The sequence below is a fragment of the Aegilops tauschii genome, chromosome 5 (assembly GCF_002575655.3).
Source record: "Aegilops tauschii subsp. strangulata cultivar AL8/78 chromosome 5, Aet v6.0, whole genome shotgun sequence".
NCBI lineage: Eukaryota > Viridiplantae > Streptophyta > Magnoliopsida > Poales > Poaceae > Aegilops > Aegilops tauschii.
The window spans coordinates 519,347,539-519,368,856 of NC_053039.3; the positions used below are offsets into that span (position 1 = coordinate 519,347,539).

At 49.1% G+C, this 21,318-nt stretch overlaps 1 long non-coding RNA gene across 10 annotated transcripts; it reads left to right on the forward strand.

Annotated features, from left to right (window-relative positions):
• The first annotated feature begins 654 nt into the window (after positions 1–654).
• On the forward strand, positions 655–5,249 carry LOC109748404 (uncharacterized). Of its 10 annotated transcripts, XR_012183326.1 has the most exons (8): positions 674–1,020; positions 1,128–2,108; positions 2,205–2,473; positions 2,632–2,800; positions 3,109–3,350; positions 3,766–3,890; positions 4,409–4,542; positions 4,751–5,249. It is a non-coding gene; the product is annotated as an uncharacterized lncRNA (long non-coding RNA). The 10 variants fall into 10 exon arrangements; XR_012183324.1 differs by having other exon boundaries at positions 674–2,473; positions 3,109–3,218; positions 3,290–3,350; XR_012183327.1 differs by having other exon boundaries at positions 674–2,232; positions 2,350–2,473.
• Positions 5,250–21,318: the final 16,069 nt, after the last annotated feature.

A 21,318-nucleotide genomic window follows, 5' to 3' on the forward strand; every position in this document is an offset into this window, starting at 1 on the left:
ATCTCAACGGACCAGGAAACTAGTGGCACAAGCGAACAACGCAGAGGAGGTTCCCGTTCTACTTTTTGGGAAAAGAGAAAAAAAAAATACTATATAGGGGTCTTTTTTTTGCCAAAAATACCAAAAAAATACCACCTCATTTTTTTGAGGAGAATCTCCTCTTGTACGTACTACGTATATATTACTCAAACCCCGGAAAGGTTACAATCAAATTTAACAGAGAGATTATTTGTCAAAAAAATGTTTACAGAGAGATTAAACATCGTTTGGACCGGAAGCAATCCACACAGCTGTCTGTCCAGAGATTCTGCCAGTGTGACAAGTGCCATGTGATCACTAAGACACTAACAGAGTTTTGACAACGAGTGTATGACTAAGAGCATCTTTAACAGCCGCGCAACCGCGCGGCGCGCTAAAATAAGTTTACAACGCCAAAATAGCAACTTTTTGCGCCCCGCAGAGCGCTGGCTCCAGCGGCCGTTGCAAAAAATTGCACGCGCACCGCTTCAGCAGAAGCGCTAAAATACAGCGCGTGATACACATACGTACGCAAAAATAATCTCTACTCCTAATGTTTCAGTTGGTGAATAGTCTTCGTGGTTTTTTTTTCGCTGGTTAATTTTCATCTCCCCCCTCCCCACACCCCACGCACGCACTAAAAAACCAGACCGCACGAAACAGCGCTCCTCCCCGATCCCCTCGACTAAACGCCGCTGCCCTCGTGCGATCCCGATCCCCTTGACTAAACGCAGCGTGCGATCCCCTCCCCTCGAGTAAACGCCGCCGATGACCTCCCGGATCTTGTGCGATCTATCTCGCTGCCGCCTACGTCCGGGGTGGCACCGTCCGGGGTCGAGGCCAACATCGGCGTCATCAAGTGCGGACGTCGAGGCCCCCGACTCGTGGGCCGCCGCCGCCATCACTTCACTCCGGGTCAGGGCGTGGCTGTGACCGCCGTGCGGGCAACGAGGAGCGCCGCAAGGGCGTACCGTGGAAGGCCTGGATCAAGGAGGAGTACATGTATACCCCGCGTCAAAATCTCAACTGCAATCCACGAATTAAAGCAGGACTCCCTGATCCGCTGGTTACTCATCTCAGGTTTGTCTCTTCGCATTATTTCTTTCCAGATCGAGCAAGATAAAGTGTGACGTGTGGGAGATTGGCCGGGGAGGATACCGCCGTAGGTGACGCCATGAACCGAGGCTGATGTTGGAGAGCCGCGGCTCTGCTTGGGAGCCGACCGGTGAGAGGCAGCTCTCCGAGGTGGTGTTGCCCGTGGCGGGGATGGACAATCCAGTGGCCGGCCCGCACCCCTGGACGCTCCTGGGGCGGGCTGCGGTCATGAGAATTCTGGGCCATGATAGTGAGTGTGATGGGTGCTGGAGCAGCATGATGCCAACGACCACGAGCTTTGGGTGCTTAGTGTGTTGGCGAGGCATAGAAGGGATGAGAGCGAGATAGACATGTGTGTGCATGGATTGAGAGAGAGGGAGGGAGAGAGAAGAAGAATTGTGCTGCTGCAGGAACAGGTGTACGTTCTATAACATCTATACTTTAGTTGGAAATGGCAGCTTCACTGAACTGCATCAGTTGTAAGCTTCCCTAAATTCATATATATCTATAAAGTAGGGCACTTCTACCTCCCTGTAGTAATAAAGAAGTATACTGAAAAATTCGTAGATGATTAATACTATTTCGTTTGCAGGTTCAGCCAATTCCTTTGAGGTATTAACAAGTAGCCGAGCTTTTGGTGTCATCTCTACTCAGGGAAATACATGTCAAATCCTCATACAAAATGTTGATCTATTGTTCTTCTAGAATTATAGATTTCCGAATAATTAGATGGCCAGTTATGCAACACAATATTCCCATAGTATTGAAATCTTATGTTCTCCAAAGTGTCCTTCAGCAAATGGCACTTGAACTTAATATGGGATACTCCAAATCTATAAGAGCAGGCTATATCTGATATTTTCTTCATACAAAGTCGGCAGACTTGATTTGTGTTTTCCCCTACTTGTCAATATGATGGCCCGTTGTAAATAAATGAGGCTTGGACATCACTTGTACTTGGGAACTACTTTTCAGTGACAGCTGTATTGACGAAGGTACTCTTTGTTTTCTTAAAGATTGATTTCTTCGGTGGTGTGTGTTTTACTTTACAGTTTTGATAAGATTCCATGGCCAATACACTTTTTTCACAGTTTACAGCAGATTACAGCAGCCTCAAAGGTAAAATGATCTGAATATTTTTTTCACAATACACTGGTAGTACATAGTAATAGCCCTCTTAATAATTTCTATATAGAAGTAAGATCTGAACATTTTGTTGAGTTGTTTTTGCACCAGATCGTTGGCCATTAACGGTTATCTATGGCACTAAAACTTGTTGATCTCAACACATTCACGTCACAACACTTGTTGGCTGAAACATGTGCATTAGCACCAAAGAAGTTGAGGTCAAATTAATGAGGTGATAGCTAAACCCTTATACTGAATATATTTGTGTTTTCTTTTGCTTCAAGTATATAGACATATATTCCTTGATCAAAACTCATCTACACTACTGCCACTAATTTGCTTCAGGTCATCGACTTTAAGATTGATACATATGTTTCTCTTATTATGCAGGAGTTGTGTGATCTGAGGAGAAACTATTCTCTTGCAAATCGGATAGTTGTTGTAGGAATTAAAAGGCACATGATTGTACTGGGATTTTGTTTCTACACGTTCCTCGGCCCTAATGTCTACATGAGGTGTGAGTTCAACGGGTCGAGGAAATCACATTACTATAAAAATGGTAGGTAGAATCACGGTGATTCATGCAAAAGCTACTAAATTTATCATATAACGGATCATATAATTTATCAGCTGCCTCAATGGCTCACACTTTAGCAAGTCTTCATATTTTAAAAAATACAAATGAATTTGATAATTGGATCAAATGCAGTTATATGTCTTTTACTTTGGTTGAATCTAAAATTTTGTTAGAAACATAACGAACCACTTGATATATAAAGCATTGATCTATGCAAAACTGAGAGATGTCGTGTTTTTACAGTTCTTATGATGTCTGATTGAATTTTCTTATCCCACATTTTATTTCAGATGCCGCAGCAAAGAAAATGCTGTCAGCCTTGGACGATCCATTCACTCGATTCTTGAAACCATTACCTTTTTTGAAGCAAGAATAGCTAGCACCCAAGGTGCCCTCGCAGGTGTAGGTTTATCCATTGGCTACCCGTTGGAGCATCACTTGCAGGGCTCTCTGTAATGTCACTTTTTGTAGAAATGACTCTCTAGAGACGCGACATAAGAGCGCAAAAACATTTGACATCAGATCGCTTATGGTAAGACCTAGCTATCATCAATAATTTTAGTCCATTAAATGTGGTCTTAGTGAAAGGGTGTTCCTTTATCATGGTTGAAGGTTGCATGACTTATGCTAGGTGTTTTCATACTTTTCGGTCTCTACTTGACTCTTGCGTACCTACTTTTTTAGTGGCCAGCGATCTTGCACTGATTCTTGCTAGGGGTTCTCAAGGAAATTCAATAGCCTAAAAATGATATGTTTCATTCACCTCTTAATAGTAATACGAGTATTTTGTTTATTTCCTACTCCCTTTTAGTGGTTACTGATTAGTCACTCTTAAAGGTGAATGCACATGCATAATAGGTTTGTCATGGCTGCGTTTTGCGGCCCCTGACTACTGGAAAGTAATCTCCTTTGGATGATTTGTATTTTTTTATGGAATTTGTACTTAGATAACACATCCAAGGAAGGAAGGAGATTGAGGTCGGCGCCTCCTGAAGGCATGCATGCTTGTCACTGAGAGAGGGAAGGGCATCTCTTTTTTTGGGTTGCAATTTCCACCTTGTTGTTGGGTGAGGTGAGTCATGATTTCTCTCCTCCCGCTTCATTTTTCAGTCCTCTCTAACTTCAGAAATTTCCTAATTTGTTTGATCTATATGTATGTAAAACATTATGATTAGGATCCCTCTATTTGATTAATTTCTAAGTTACTGAATTATAATTTCTGTTTTGTGCTCATGAATTGCATACTTGGAGGTTTATTCGATTTAGAGATAGCCACACACACACACACACACACACACACACACACACACATTTGGAGTAGGTGGCTACAACAAATTTTATACTATGATAAGTGTGTGGTTCAGTCAACCAAATTATTGCCTTATATTTTAGTTAAATTTATTGCTGTGATCTATAAGAGAAGCTGCCATTTTGGCAATAGATGCGCGATAAAGTAGTGGTTGGTGTTGGTTTAATCCATTATCAAATGTTTTGCCAATAAAGGAAAATTACCTTCCTCGTACATTTATTGTATTTCTGTTTCATGGTCCAGCTGATTTGTTGTTTGTCATACCTCTTGTGGATAATCAGACATGGGGTGCATGGCAAAATTAGGACAGACTGAAGGCAGCAGATTCCGTGTCGGCCGTGCACTTTGAGGAGGACATTGTCTTTGTATAAGTGCCCTACAATCGTCCCTTTATAGCCACAGATAAGGCCTTCAGGTAGGCTGGACAAAGTGTCATACACTTATGTATCTGTATTTGTGATGATCTTTTTAGCATTCTTAATTGATGACATTTCTGAACGGAGATGATCCTCACCATTTCATAGTTATTTTTCGCACTGTTGTAAGATCAAGTTTCACATTCGAACTTAACTTGTTATCAAATAATTTTGGAACATAATTTTACTTTTACCTGCCCTCCACAGAATCAAAGGTTCAGGAGGACTTTTGTTGCACTAATGCTTCTTCGTTGACCATCTCGCCGTTCTCCCTTGCATATGGATATGGCCGCATAAATCGCACCGATGGATCCAGTCCTTCGCCAGGTCCAACGTGCCTGCACCGGCCTCAAGCACGGGAGACACTATAACCTTGTGATCTAACTGGTTACCACAATCAAATCCATTTTTGCCCATTTAAATTGGTTCGCTCAGTTTTGTTGATAACTGAGTTTCATTGGTTATATATACTGAAGTGTCTTTGTCATTTTGTTTTACAATATATTCTAATTGTCAGGATTTTTGCTACATTTTTGGTGTAGATTTTAGGGACATTACCGTAGTGCTAATGCCTTCCGTGCAGGTTATCCAGTCAGCGCATATTCTGTCTTTTAGCATGTGTATGCTTTGCTCTTGTGCCCATGTAATCGTGACCTGTAATCAGTCCATGATCCTTGTGTGACGTGATCACAGAAGTTGGGCATAACTGCATTGTTACTGAGAAGATGCGAATATTAACTTAGGGATCGGAGCTGAAGCTCTGGCCGATAGCAAAGATATGAAGTCTGAGCTCTGTCTATGTTTGCAAGTATATTGTTGTGACTTCACTCTTGCCCCCGTATTGGGCAGATGCTTCAGAATGGAGTCACTTCTATGTGTATGGCCGCTGTAACCACACAACATGAATTTTCCCCTTTTTTTTATCTGAAATTCTGGCAAGAAACTTGTTGGATTAACTACGATTTTATCCTATTTACTACTAGCATTTATTCTTATCTCTCAACAAATTGTTGCCGCTATCTAGGACAGTCGGAAGAAGAGGGCTTCGACTGGGAAGCAACATGTTGAAGCAATACCTCTTGTTGAACCACCCAGAACCAAAGTATCCTCTTAGATTGCGAGAGGCCTGTTGTGTTTAGTAAAAGACTTGGCGTAAAATATCCAAAATATTAGGAACCCTATGTATTGGGTAGACCTGAAATACTAATATAAGTGTATCCAACTCTTCCTACGATTCCCTTTCGCCCATGGACGTAAACCATGTCTCTGGCTTTGTAAGTCCAAGGCTCCAAGCTAGGCGTTATTTTTCAAAAAGTTTTCATTGATTTCTAATCAAAATATCTCCATTAGCGTAACCCTATCTGGGTACCCCATCAACGGCCGGAGGCATTCCTGGAGTCAACGGAAACATGTTGACCAATTGACGTAAATGTGCAATGTAAATTTACCTCAGCGCTTTGTGTTTGAATGTGATGGGCGTTGTCTGTTATGTCTCCTTCACACTATAAATTTATCTAGGATTAGTTTAATATTAAAAGGCCCGTAATAACGCACGGGCATTCTACTAGTTAAGATAGTTCCCTAAATAGTTCATAGCATAGGTAGATAAAAAAGGTACATAGCATAGATAGATAAAAAAAAAGACAATCATATTTCAACTACTCGTCCTCCTCCTCCGACTCGGTGATGTCCTCCTCCTCCTCCGACTCCGACTCGGTGATGTCCTCCTCCTCCTATGTCTTAATGAAGGCGTCAATCTACCGTTCATCGTTGGAGTCCCAGGTCGACGCTTCTTTGAGCTCGTTGTTGAAGAGCGCGGCCGCCTTCCACGTACGCCTGTCCTCGCGATAGGCGGCTCGCTCCGCCCTCTCCGTCCTTCTTCGCATGTAGAATTCGCGCTCGTTGACGACGTCCTCCGGGAAGCGTTGGCGCCACAACGCCATGGCCTCCTCGTCCATCTCAGCGATGCCAAGGTGGCGCTCCCGCCTCCGGTTGTCGCGACCGCCACCTCGGGGAAGTTCATCTCCCCCTGAGGCCGCCGGAGGCGCCACGCCGCCTTGTCGTACGCGCGGGCGGCCTTGTGGGCGGTGTCGAATGTGCCGAGGCCGAGGCGCATCTCACCGGACCGGATCTCGGCGGAGAAGGAGCTGGAGGGGCGCGCGCGGTAGCCCGAACTTCCCCAGCGGCGAGGCGGCTTGGTGGCGCGGCGGCGGCGAGATGAGAAAAGAGGCGACAAAGAGCGGCAGAGGGCACGTGGCGAGGCACAGAGCGGTATGCGGGAGGACGCGTGGAGGGCGCTGGATTTATTAAGCACGTCGGATGCCGCACGCCAAAACTAGCGCGCGCCGGCCGCTTTTTCGCGCGTGCAATCTTTTCCCGCGTGCCAGAATCTCCCGCCCCCGCTCCGCGCGCGCTAAAACCCACGTTTCCCACGCGCGCGTTTTTTACGGCCGCTGTTGGAGATGCTCTAATACAAGTTCTCATATGCTTGACACGCTCCTTGATTTCAAGAACTGGTGAGGCATAGCGTGAGTGGTTTAAACCTTCACTTTCTATCATGTTGACACTCTTCGAAATCAGATTCCACTTTGATAGGCAAGATCTGCCTTGTGCAGCGATAGACAATCAATCCATGATAGCCGTTAGCTCAGTTGCAAATGCATCCGAGCAGATAAGCAAGTTACGACATGAAACTTGAAAATAAAACAATGGGCCAGGTAACTAGTCAAACAAGCGAAGCAGGAGGTTTCTATTTTCCGCAAAAAAGAGAAAACTGAACATTTGTTTCAACCGGCTTTGCTATTTAGCAGGAAACTGGAATTTTTGTTGGATGAGTTGATTCTTGCATGCGTGTAGCTCCCAGGTCGAGACAAGCCGCGGGGTCCTAGAGAGGTCTCGGTTGCAGCAAGCCGGAGCTGACGGCGAGGGATGCCCGGTGGTGCAGAGGTGGCGCGTGGCAACACTTGCTGGCCACGGACACTGGTTCGTCCGGTGTCCAGGGGAGGGGGTGGTGCTGACACGTAGGAAGGAAGAAAAAGAGGATCGCACCGGAGGAGGAATAAAATTTAGTGGAAACATCGACATAAACAGGTATCTTTTTAGTTGCATTATTATCCATAGGCGGTCCCTTGTTCAACAAACCATCCGCTTTATTGATAATGTTTGCAGAGCTCTCTATTTCTTCTACGTTTGGATCCTCTTTATTTTAAAAGTGAGCAAGCAGTGTCCTTACTGATTGTCGTGATGAAGCCGTTAAGATTTCGCGTCATTTTTGCCATTTCTTCCACCAAACGAGGAAATTAATTGATCCATCCTCCTGTTCCACTGCGAGCGGTTGGGTGAACCCTAGCCATCGCCAGCTTCGACCTCTTCCGTGCCATCCATCCTCATCACCTCCGCCGCAACGCCAGCTGAAGCCCGGTTGCATCGGCGGCGGGGCCCTCTTCCCCCGTCGCTGGGTGGCTCGCATCGTGGGGTGTAGTTGTTTGGCCGAGGTGTGTCGCTCGCACGGGGCGTGGCAGCGGATGCGCGCTCGGTCGTGCCGGTGGCACGGGTGGATGGGGACGCGACTGTAGTTACGTGGTGGCTCGCGCGCGACATGGTGGTGCAACTCGTGGAGTGGTGGTTCTGGTGGTAGGGATCGTCCCTTAGCGGTCGGGCGCTGGGGGGGGGGGGGGGTCGTCGGTCTCCTCCGATGTGGCGACGGCAGCGGTAGCGGAAGCGTCCTGGTGGTGTGGGGCATGCTTGGGCGGTGGAAATCCTCCAGATGTGGGCTGGCGAGTTTGTGTGACGCGAGAGGGGCTCCTCTGCACGAGATGGGCTCTTCTAGTCCGTGGTGGTGGACGACATCCAGCGGCGCGCAGGTAGGGGGGGAGGGGGGACGCGGTCCGCGATAGTGCAAGACTTCGCGTTGTGCTTCTTGTTGTTCGTTTGTTGTGTCAGTCTGAGTCGGACTCTCATGGCACTTCCGTGATGTCGGACGGATCAAAACCAAAGGTCACAAGTGTGGCGGCGTGCAAGCTCGCCTACGCAAAAGGTCAGATCGCTAAAAGTCAAACATTTATATGAACACACTAACAGAAAATTCATGGTATTAATACATTAGATGCGTCAATTAACCTAACCAGGCAGCATATGTATTGCATCATGTATAGGTACATAGTAAAGATAAATAAGCAAAAACACGAGTGATGTTGAAGCTTCCTCTAGTTATCTGTTGCCTTTCTTTTTCTTTTCTTTTTTGCCTTTTGCGATGCAGTTGGCCTTTCAAGGTATTTGGAGAAGACAGTTGAAAGTTGGGGGACACCATTACCGTAAGCTTCCACACCCACAGATTCACATGACCGCAGACGTGCATGCTTGCCAATCATGATCATCCACCCATTACCACGAAGAAATTCCTCCTCCGTTAACAGGCAGCACAAAACACATGGGTCATCCACACTGATGATTGGGAACTGAGGAAGACGCTGATCTATGTGCAGATCTCGGTAACCAGCTTGCGCCCAGAAAGAGTCCAGGTCGATCACATGATGTAGCTTCCACTTGAACTCCGAGTTCAAAGTCCAAGTGGTGATTTTCTGGGGAGTCTGCTGCTGCTGCTGCCGCCCTTGCCTTTTTCTACCACGAAGCTCAAGGCACTGGCAGCGACCAGGGACTCTGTCATGGAAGTCATTGTCAATGTGGACAAAGCAGATCTTGCCTTGGGTGATGGACACACTTCGGAACCTCTCCGGGGAGTACCTTTCAAGGGTTTAGGGTTTAGGGTAACACGTACCTCATCAGAGAAGTTATTTTCTCCAGGGAAAGGCACGAAGCGGAGCGCTGAGGAGTCTGGAGTGGACGTGGAGAAGTCACATAGCAGGACACCGCTGAAGTAGTCAATCTAGCACAGGAAACAGCCATCAAAGGCAAGCACATTATTGGTTGACCAGAGTTCGGGGAACTGTCCGCCATTGCCTGGGTCCAATTTTGCGGATGATTTTCCACTTTCCAGTCTCGGAGTTGAAGATGCAGAGTTCGGCACGCATGCCATTGCCCTTTCTTTTGGGGTAGACATTGAGGTCGGCAACAATGTAGCGGTCCTCCGCGAGCCGCAGGATCCCTGTGGTGAGGTTGTCCATCAGGAACGGCCTCTCCCTCTCCTTGGTGTACATAGGGAGAGGCTGCACAGAGGGGGAAGGACTGCCGGCTGTGTAGACGAACAGATCTGCCGGGGGTCCCAGTAGCAAGGCCGGCTCGGGTTGGTGATGTCGAAGAGGACGAGGTCCTTGTCGGTTGCCCGGACGTGGGCATAGGCGGGCGGGGTGTCTGGGGTAAATGGACGTTCCTCCGGCAAGTGGAGGTTGAGATAGGAGTTCCCTTTTTGAGGAGCCGCAAGGGTGAAGGAGACATAGCAGGAGAGGCCGCCGTCCATGTCGAGTGGAGCGGCGGTCTTGTCCTTGTTGACAGCCACACGGGCAGCATCTAGGCCATTGTGGCAGTGGGTGCGGCCTCTGTGATCCAGTACCATCCAATCGGGGAGAACGATGGTCTCCTCCTCCGGCTCCGGCGCGCCTCCGGTGGCCATGGCGATCGGGATCGGGAACACCGCCTCGCTAAGGCTGACCCTAGTTTTTGGACGGGAAGGAAGGGCGAGAGAGTCAAGTTATTATACTACAAGGGCCATCTCTCATTGGGCCAGGTGCCTCGAAAAAAGAAACCTATTGGGCCCAGGAAACTACTCGCACAATCGAACGGAGCTGGGAGGTCTGTCGTGGGCGCGACGACCTCTGGACTATAAGCTGGTCATAGCGGGGAGTAACATATACTAGTATCATGCATATGATACTACATTCCTAGTGCATAGTATCATAAAGTAGTATCATAAGTGGTCTCATTTATTGCCATGCATGACACATAGTAGCATCACATTTATTATGTTACGGTATCTACCTATGTTACTATAACCATCTCTCTCTTCTTTAATTCCCTGCCACATAAGCATGTTTGCGAGTCTCAAGTGCATGATACTACTTATGTTATCCCCACTATGGCCAGCCTAAGATTTTTTTTAAACTAGTCTGGACTATCTCGCCTTCAGTTATGTGCTGGGGATGTGTGCCATAATATTGTCACGCGCTGATAGGGTGCAACAAAATTTCGAGGCTTTTTTTAAAAAAAACTTTCAATCTATTCATCTTCAATTATGGTAGTACAATGAACATTAGAAATAATAAAAATTACATTCAGATATAATCAGTAGACCACCGGCGACGATTACAAGGACTGAAGCTAGCCGAAGGCGCGCCGTCATCGCCCCTTTCCCGCTAGAGCCGGGCAAACCTTGTTGTAGTAGACAGTCGAAAAGTCATCGTACTAAGGCCCAATAGAACTAGCACACCAGAACAACAACCACCGTCGTTGAAGAGTAGCATAGATTGGAAGGATCCAACATGAAGAAGCACGAATGTAGACGAAGTACGACAAGATCCGAGCAAATCCACCAATGACAGATCCACCGGAGACACACCTCCACACGCTCACCAACGATGCTAGACGCACCACCGGAACGGGGACTAGGCGGGGAGAACCAGATTGATTCATATTTTAGTTTGACTAGAGACTGACTCGAAAAAAATTAGTTAAGTATGAGCCATTTATGTAGCTAGATTAAAAAACAAGCTGATCTTCAGTTAACATTGGCCCGCTCGATAACTTGATATCATATTATTATACTAAATAATCTTAATATATATTATGAGAATAGGGTAATTTATTACCATATATGTTCTATATGATTTTTATCCACATTACTTACTAGCAAACTGAAAGTTTAATTAAGCGCAGATAAAATTTGTAAAAAAAGGGCAGAGAAAATTTAACCCGATATGATACGAGGCTAGCCATGTGTCAAATATCCTGTTATTTTTTACCAAAATTTAAGAGCAAACGCACCTTCATTTTCTTGTTTTGTCAGTTCATCCATGATTTTTCGCTATTAGGTATTCATCTTCAGTTGAAAGAGAACAAATAAAAATTTATAGTGGGTTTTTATGTTGTGTTGTGACCTATCTTATTCAAAAATTGCCTTAAATTATTCAATTTTATTTGCCTTACATTACTAAAAAGAATCATCTTATTTAGCTCGAGATCATTACAAATTGAGCATAAACCAAGCTTTCTCAAATTTTAGTGTAAGTTGAGATATGCCTAGTCTAACTCGCTCGACCTCGGCGTTTTCTTGTCACTTTAGTCCACCTAGTCTAACTCACTCAAGCTCGCTCAAATGACAGAAAGGACCATGCTCAAATGCTTTTGGCAGAAATACCGTGGGACAAGCCCAGCCGCCACTAGCCGTGGCACTTACCGCCACAGCCCACGGCGGCAGCCCGAGCATAACGGCTTTTTTCGGCCCCGCGGCAGCCGCAACGGAACGGTGTGTGGCTGCTGAAACCTGCCGCCACACCCCGTCGTGGCACCCTCTGGCATCCACTAACATGTGCATTTGTGCGTGTTAGAATAATCTTGATGTTTAGATTTAAAGCATAGTTAGCTAGGAGTCTACGTAGTGTGTCCTAGTAAGTTTAGCTAATCGTGTTCAATCTAGCCGGTGATTGATTAGTAGAGTATAGGCAAGAGTACTAGTCCGTGTCCTGGTAGGTTTTTTAGGTGTGCGTCCGTGTTGTATTTGGAAGTCTAGGTTGAGTCGGTTTGCTAGCCGTAGGTCTAGGTCCAATATATATTGAGATATATAGGCGTGAGATTTGTAACACCGTGTGGAGAAAACCAGAAAATCAATAAAGAAGAGAGGCACGACACGTGCCTTTCGGAAAAGTTATCATGTGCGCGTGTTCATCGTGATTTGATGTCATAGATCATGTGGGTGATTTCCAACAATTGGTATCAGAGCAAGGTTCAGGAGTCGAGCGCTTGCCCCGGGGTTGCGACCCGACTAGCGCCTCGGGGCGGGCCATGAAGTCACTGGATGATGCGGCGAAGAGGAGGAACAATCGATCGTCGTTCGACGGAGCGACATGGAGGGAGACGGCAGGCTGTCGTTGGCAAGGTGGTGGAAGGAGGTCGTTGATGGGAGGGATGGTGCCGAGGTGCGGCGCTGGAATTCATCAAGATCATCGTCCGGGGGAGTCAGATGAGTCAAGGACTCGTGCGAGTTTGCACGGTCAGTGGTCGTTGCGTCTGTGAGTCATCATCGTGTCCAAGTGCTCGTCTTGGTGATGATTCGTTGGAGTGAAAGCAATGTGCACGGTGTTCCGTGAGTTATGTCCATGTCCTCGTGGAGCGTCCTGGTTGCGGCCAGTGTGGATTCGGTGTGATGCCGAAGGCGGACGGTGGTAGGCGAAGCCATCGTGAAGCGAGGAGGTGTGCGAGCAGTGAAGAATGGATCTACTGCAAGCAAGTACAAGGAGTATGGTGCGGACCGAGTGCAAGGCAGCGACCAAGCAATGGCGGTGGCACAACATGGCAGAGCAAGGAGGACCTGCATGTTTCCAGGCGGGTCATACTTACTGTACGGATATGACAGTTGAAGATCAAGCTCCGCGTGTAGTGGGACAGTGACCAGTTAAATTGAACGACGTGGAGACTGATTGTTGAGATGTAGATACATATGTGTATTTCTTGTACAATAAGCCCTCCTCCTTCCATGTATAGTTGAGGACGTGGCTACCCTTTGTACTTATATATACGTGCATATTGCACCCGATCAATATATCGTGAGTTGCATAACCTTCTACATGGTATCAGCCTTCCTCCGATCCTCTACCCTAGCCGCGTCGCCGTCGCTTCCCAGCCGCAGCCGCTAGTTCCCTCGCACGCCCGCGCCGCCGACTACTCGCCGCCGCCGTGCCACCTTCCCCACTGCTTCCGCTCCCGCCCCCGCGATCACCACGCGCCTCTCCCACCCCTAGCCACTACAAACCCTAACCCGCCTCGGCCGCCCCTAACCCTAGCTCCTGCCATGTCGGGATCCAACCTCTCCGACCGGTCCGCCGCCTCTACTCCTCCGGTCGTGAAGCCGCCGAATCCCTTCGACTCTTCCGCCGGCTCCACCGCCGCCACTCTTCCCGATCCTGCCTACATCCGTGATGTTCCCATCGAACGTCACGTTCCGGTCATCCTCTCCCACAACGAGGCAAATTTTTATGCTTGGAAGACATACTTCAATCTCCTCTTTCGTGAGTATAACCTGCAGGAACACATCGACGGCACAACCAACCTCTTCGTCCTGAACCGTGACGCCGACTGGCTAGCGATGGACGCCACCATCATCAGGTGGCTCTTCCTCGCCGTGTCCAAGGACATCTTCCACACCGTCGTTCGCGACAAGGATGATGCATGCACGGTGTGGAACAAGATCGTTGGCCTCTTCACCGACAACAAGTTCCAACGGATCGTCTTCCTGCAGCAGGAGTTCTTCGGGTGCCATCAAAACGACTCCTCCGTCGACGCCTTCTGCATGCGTCTCAAGACCCTCTCCGACGAGCTCAATGACATCGGCTTCAAGGTGGGCGACGAGTTGCTCCTCTCCACCCTCACCGCCGGCCTCAATGAGGATCTCGGCAACGCCGCCTCCAACCTCACCCTCATGGCGAACCCTACCTACGAGCGGGCGGTGGCTTATCTTCGTCTCGAGGAACGCCGGTTGAAGCATCTTCGCTCCCGTGCCGTTCATACCGCCTTCGCCGCTGGCTACTCGCGCGGTGGCCCCGCGCCCTCAGGCGCGCCTCCCGGCTTCCCAGCGCCGTACCAGGCGCCCCGGCCACCGGCGCCTTCCGCGCCGCAAGGCGCCTACGGCGCCTCCTACCAGCAGCGGCCACCGGCTCCTCCTGCGGCTCTTCCTCAACAACCGCCGCAGCAGCAGCCCCAGCAGCAGCAGCGCCAGAGGCGCCGCGGCCACGGCAAAGGCCAGAGGCAGCAGCAACAGCCGCGCCCCGGGCCTGTCCAGCAGCAGCCGACGCCGCCTTGGGGGGGTGTCCACAACCCCTGGACAGGGTTTGTGCATGCCTACAACATGCCCGTGCCCCGCCCACCCGCTCCGAGCCTCCTTGGGCCCGGTCCCTCCAGCCATCAGGCATTCTTCGCCGGTCCGCAACCCGGTCCGGTCGCTCCACCGGCCTACTACTCTCCTGCTCCGGTTGGCTATGGCGGGCCAACCACCAACACAGGCGTGACCGGCTCCTCCGGCTATCCCGCGCCGGTCTCTTATGATCCGGCCCTACTTGCTGCTCTTCATCAGCGGCCTCCGGTCGGGGCTTATTCCGGCGGTGGCGATTGGTTTATGGACACCGGTGCATCTTCGCACATGGCCGCTTACCTGGGTAACCTCTCTTCTGCGTCTCCTATTCACACTTCTTCTCGTATCATTGTCGGTAATGGTGCTGGTCTCCCTATCACTCATATTGGTTCTACCAGTTTTCCTTCGAACTCTAGACCACTTTATCTCAATAATGTTCTTGTGTCTCCTGAACTCATTTAGAAGTTAGTCTTTGTTCGTAAACTTTCTCGAGATAACTCTGTAACTGTGGAATTTGACGAAGTTGGTTTTTCTGTTAAGGACGCCCTCACCCGGATGGTTCTTCACCGCTGTGACAGTCCCGACGATACATACTCCGTCCAGCCTCCATCATCTTCACATGCTGGACCAGTTGCACTCTCCGCCGGCGTTGATCTTTGGCACGCCCGTCTCGGTCATCCTAGCTCCACCGCTCTTCGTCAAATTATTAGGGATTTTTCTTTTACATGTAATAAAACGGATGCGCACTCTTGTCACGCATGCCGTCTGGGCAAACATGTTCGCCTTCCCTTTAGTGCTTCATCCATGGTTGCGTCGTTACCTTTTGAGTTAATACATAGTGATGTCTGGACCTCTCCTATTGCTAGTAATACTGGATTCTCATATTATCTTGTTATTTTGGATGACTACTCTCACTTTGTGTGGACCTTTCCATTACGTAAGAAGTCCGAAGTTGCTGCCACTCTTACGGCCTTCTACTCTTACGTGTCTACGCAATTTGGTCGTCCCATTCTAGCTTTGCAAACTGACAACGGGAAAGAATTCGACAACACCACCATCCGCAATCTTCTCTCCACACATGGCACTGCTTTTCGTCTTACCTGTCCATATACTTCACAGCAGAATGGTCGGGCGGAACGCATTCTTCGCACTCTTAATGATTGCGTCCGTACCCTCCTCTTCCACGCATACATGCCACCTCGCTTCTGGCCCGACGCTCTCGCTACTGCCACCCTACTCATTAACCTTCGTCCCTGTCGCACCCGGTGGAACTTTACACCTCACCACCTCCTCTTGGGGTCTCCTCCTTCATACGACGGTCTTCGTATTTTCGGTTGTCTTTGTTATCCTAGTATTGCCGCCACCTCTCCTCATAAACTTGCCCCTCGTTCCCTTCCGTGTGTCTTCCTCGGTTACCCGGCTAACACCAAGGGCTATAGATGCTATGATCCGGTTTCCCACCGTGTCATCACATCCCGACATGTTTATTTCGACGAGTTGTGTTTTCCTTTTAAACAGGAACAGCAGGCGGCTTCTTCATCAGCGCCCGGCCCCTCTTTGGCCGACCCTGTCCGCCCTGGCTTTGCCCCACGGCGTAGGGCGCCCCCTGGACGCACGGCACCCCGGCTCCTGCCCGCTGCTTCGCCAGGCTCACCGACCTCCGAGCTGGCCTCCACGTCGGCCTCCACGCCGGCCTCCCCGGCGGCTTCATCGCCGGGCCCCGCGCCGGCCTCTGCGCCGGCCTCTCCAGCTGCTTCATCGCCGGGCGCCGCGCCGGCTTCTGAACCGGCCTCTCCGGCCTCTTCTTCGCGGGCTTCAGCGCCAGCCTCGCCGGTCTTGCCGGCTGTTGTGCCAGCTCGCCCGCCGGGATCGCCCGCTTCTTTCCCGACTTCTTCACAGTCGGGCGTGTCGCCGGCTTCTTCACCGCCGGGTTTGGTGCCGGAACCGGTGTCTGCTGTTGTGCCACCACCCGCTGGCCCTGTCACTCGGTCGCGCCTGGGTGTCCATCGGCCGAGCACTCGCTACCCTCCGGATGAGTACACCTGCGTGGCTTCGACGTTTTCCTCGTCACCGTCACCCATGCCAACCTCCGCCCGTTCCGCGCTTCGTGATCCCATGTGGTTCGCCGCGATGAAGGAGGAATTTGACGCATTGCAACGCAATCACACTTGGCAGCTCGTTCCCCGTCCCCCTCGGGCCAACATCATCACCGGGAAGTGGGTGTTCAAGCACAAGTTTCATCCGGATGGTACTCTTGACCGACACAAGGCCCGTTGGGTCGTTCGGGGTTTTCGTCAACGAGCAGGCGTTGACTTCACAGACACTTTCGCGCCGGTTGTCAAACCCGGGACGATTCGGACTGTCCTTCAGCTAGCGGTCTCTCGCTCCTGGTCTGTGCACCAGATGGATGTTTCGAATGCTTTTCTTCATGGGCATCATGAGGAACAGGTGTTCTGTCAGCAGCCGACTGGGTTCGTGGATGAGTCTTCTCCGGATCATGTGTGCTTGCTTTCTCGATCTCTGTACGGGCTCAAGCAAGCTCCTCGCGCGTGGTACCAGCGCATCGCAGCATTTCTTACTCAGCTTGGCTTCCGCTCCACTCGCTCCGATGCTTCACTATTTGTCTACCACCAGGGTGATGCTACTGCTTTTCTGCTGCTTTATGTCGACGACATCATCTTGACAGCATGCTCGACTGCCCTTCTTCGACAGCTCACGGATCGTCTTCGTGCTGAGTTTGCCATTAAGGACTTAGGTCCTCTGCACTATTTCCTCGGGATCGAGGTTATTCGTCGAGCAGATGGCTTCTTTCTTCATCAGCGGAAGTATGCTCATGAGCTTCTGGACCGTGCCGGGATGCTTAATTGCAAACCGGCTGCCACACCTGTCGATACGAAGGCCAAGCTCTCTGCCACAGATGGTTCTCCTGCTTCAGATGCTCCATTCTACAGGTCGATTGTTGGTGCTCTTCAGTACCTCACTCTTACTCGTCCGGAGCTCCAGTACGCTGTTCAGCAGGTGTGCCTTCATATGCATGCTCCCCGTGATGCTCACTGGACCGCAGTCAAGCGCATTCTGCGCTATATCCGTGGCACCTTGGATCTTGGGCTGTCACTTCAGGCTTCATCATCTATGGATCTGACGGCTTATTCTGACGCCGATTGGGCCGGCTGCCCTGACACGCGCCGCTCAACCTCTGGTTATTGCATCTATCTTGGACCATCACTTATCTCCTGGTCGTCCAAGCGGCAGCCCGTTGTCTCCCGCTCCAGTGCTGAAGCGGAGTACCGCGCCGTTGCCAACGTCGTCGCCGAGTGTTCCTGGCTTCGTCAGCTTCTGCATGAGCTCTTGTCTCCGGTTGACAAGGCCACGATTGTCTACTGTGACAATGTTTCTGCAGTCTACCTCTCTGCCAACCCGGTTCATCATCGACGCGCCAAGCACATTGAGATTGATATCCATTTTGTTCGCGAACAGGTAGCTCTTGGTCATGTACGCGTGCTGCATGTCCCTACGTCTCAACAATTTGCTGACATCATGACAAAGGGCTTGTCTACCGCGTCTTTCGAGGAGTTCCGATCCAGTCTTTGCGTCGACCATGGTGCCGCTTCGACTGCGGGGGGGTGTTGAGATGTAGATACGTATGTGTATTTCTTGTACAACAAGCCCTCCCCCTTCCATGTATAGTTGAGGACGTGGCTATCCTTTGTACTTATATATACGTGCATATTGCACCCGATCAATATATCGTGAGTTGCATAACCTTCTACACTGATGATGCGTCCAATCTTGCACGTTGCACGCGTAGATGCGACCATGTGGGCTGATAGTCCGGATCATGCGTCGGAGTTTAAATCGACAAGTCATGAAGCTGCAATGAGTCAAGATCCAAAAAGCACAGAAGACCAAAGTCAAGAATAGGGGGAGATTGTTAGAATAATCTTGATGTTTAAGTTTAAAGCATAGTTAGCTAGGAGTCTACGTAGGGTGTCCTAGTAAGTTTAGCCAATGGTGTTCAATCTAGCCGGTGATTGATTAGTAGATTATAGGCAGGAGTACTAGTCTGTGTCCTGGTAGGTTTTTTAGGTGTGCGTCGGTGTTGTATTTGGAAGTCTAGGTTGAGTCGGTTTGCTAGCCGTAGGTCTAGGTCCAATATATATGAAGGTATATGGACGCGAGATTTGTAACACCGTGTGGAGAAAACCAAAAAAGCAATAAAGAAGAGAGGCACGACACGTGCCTTTGGGAAAAGTTATCGCGTGCGCGTGGTCATCGTAATTTGATGTGATAGATCATGCGGGCGATTTCCAACAGTGTGTACAAGTCTTAATTCGAATGGCAGAAGAAATCAAAGTAGCCCGTTGCGTGCATGTGGATTGCTAGCTAGTTCATACTAATAGGCTGTCATCAATGGATCATTTATATATGGCTCATGTGGGGCATGCATACATTTGCTCCGAAACCTCTCACCATTTTGTTTCGATTCATGCGATGCAATGCACTCTTTGAGATCAGCCTAGAGTCGCCTCGGCTGTCATCGACCCAATCAGGGAGAACAATGGTCTCCTCCTCCCTAACCTTGACCCTAGTTTTTTTTTGAGTTGAACCGGGCTCTTTATTTCATGTAAGAATGTTCATAGGGATACAAAGATGATCAGTAGGTGAGGACGACAGCCACAAGTGACGTCCCACACTAAGAGTTGTAGCGAAACGAGCTAGTCTATGAGCCTCCATATTACATGAGCGCCGTTCATGGCCTATGTCACAAGCCAAGAAAGAAGATCGCTTGGTGTTTATCTCCTTGATGATCATGCAGTTATCACCAAGCTGCGTGTCAGACCGAAGATTTTGAATGACTCTTAGATAGTCAGAAGCCACCTTCACTTTGTTTAAAACCAGATCTTCGACGAAGATGAGAGCCTCGTGGCATGCGGGTGCCTCAAGCATCATAGGCCCTGTAATGCCGCTGAAAACTACCGATGATGCTCCAAGAAACTTGCCTGACTCGTCTCGACAGATAGCGGCAATGGCACCCAGGTTAACCTTGACCCTAGTTGATCATGCAAGTTAACATACTAGCAGGGCCGTCTCATTGAGCCAGGGTGTCTCGAATTATTGACAAGTGTTGTGTTAGTTGCATCGGCCCATGTCATGTCCCTACACGCGAGTGTTTGACGCGTTGTCGCACTGAGAGAGAGAGAGAGAGAGAGAGAGAGAGAGAGAGAGAGAGAGAGAGAGAGAGAGAGAGAGGGAGAGGGAGAGGGAGAGGGAGAGAGGGGGAGGGGGAGGGGGAGGGGGAGGGGGAGGGGGAGAGAGAGAGAGAGAGAGAGAGAGAGAGAGAGAGAGAGAGTTGGGGAAGAAACTGTGTGGCATGTGCTTCATGGGGAGTGGAAACTATTCAACATTTCCCTCATGACACTTTCGTTTGCCACATCATCGTTTGAAAGCAGGACCGCTGGTCAGTTTTGGCGTCAAAACATGCTAAGTGAGCGATCAACTATTTCTGCATAAGTAAAATAGCCTTGCACGTGATGCGATTTGCAATTCGAGTGATTGCAGATGTTTTATGGGATTTGCAATTCGAGTCATTGAAACTGGATAACTTACCCCTTGACCCTTCCAAAGAGGTTTTAACTTCACATCGTGCTTATGTGAGAGTGCAATGAGCAGCACATAAACCAATAAAAATATATTTGGACGACCCCATGTCAGACGTTACACACCTGCCGTTTTTTCCTCTTTTCTTGTTCCATTATTTTGCTCTGCTCATCTTCCTTGTGCAACCATGGCAACTCACTTCTTGGGTAAACAGGTCATCCGCCCGATCAGTGAGGAGCATCTCAATGGAGCCATCCATGGCAGAATCATCGGGCTCATTGTGTTAGAGCCCAATCTTCGCATCAACTTGACAATTAATGTCGCCTATCCTAGGACTTGGATAGTTTTTCGAGGCTATTCTTAGATTTTTCTTCTGCGATGCTTTGTGATTTCATTCGTGTTGTAGTGGCAGCTGCATTTTCCCCGGGAGCACAGTATCTAGTTTCACGACACGACATTAAAATACACATTGTCTGCAACAAAGGATTCTAACAAACACATCCAAAGATGTAACCTCGTTGACCTAAAGTAAGTGTTAAAAGCTTCATACATCTTATAAATCTACAAGTCATTTGCTCCGATATAAAAATTAGAGAAGCATCCAGTTTTTCGCAATGCAAGAGCAATAACAATAGTGGGGTTCCTAGAATTCTGACTTCAAAATAGCACACCAAACTAGTAGGAACGGAAAGCTACATTATGATTCAAGAACTACACATAACACATGCAGTGGCGGAGCGTGGCAAGCAATCAATGGGGCGCCAATTTTTCAACTAAAAGCAAAAAAAAAATCTTGAAAAAACCTTAAAAGTAAAATTACACTGTATTCAAGCATATCTTCTCCATCCATCCTTTGGCATCTCGGCTCATCGACGATCGTGGGCTCATTGTCTTGGCGGTTGCGACAGTCCGTGTAGACGCAGTAGCAAGCAGCTGGCATATCGATCTAATGCCAATGAATGCAGCGGTAAGCAAGCATTCCGTGCACATGCAGCAGCAAGCAGGAGGCTGCTCGTACAACAATCAATCAAGCTGCATGGAGTAGCTAGCTAGCTACACGCGAATATGCATTTTTTTCTTCGAAAAGAGAGGATGCGCCCTCGGCCTCTGCATCTAGTGATATTGGGGGGGGGGGGGGGGGGGGGGTCGCGACCCTTTTGGC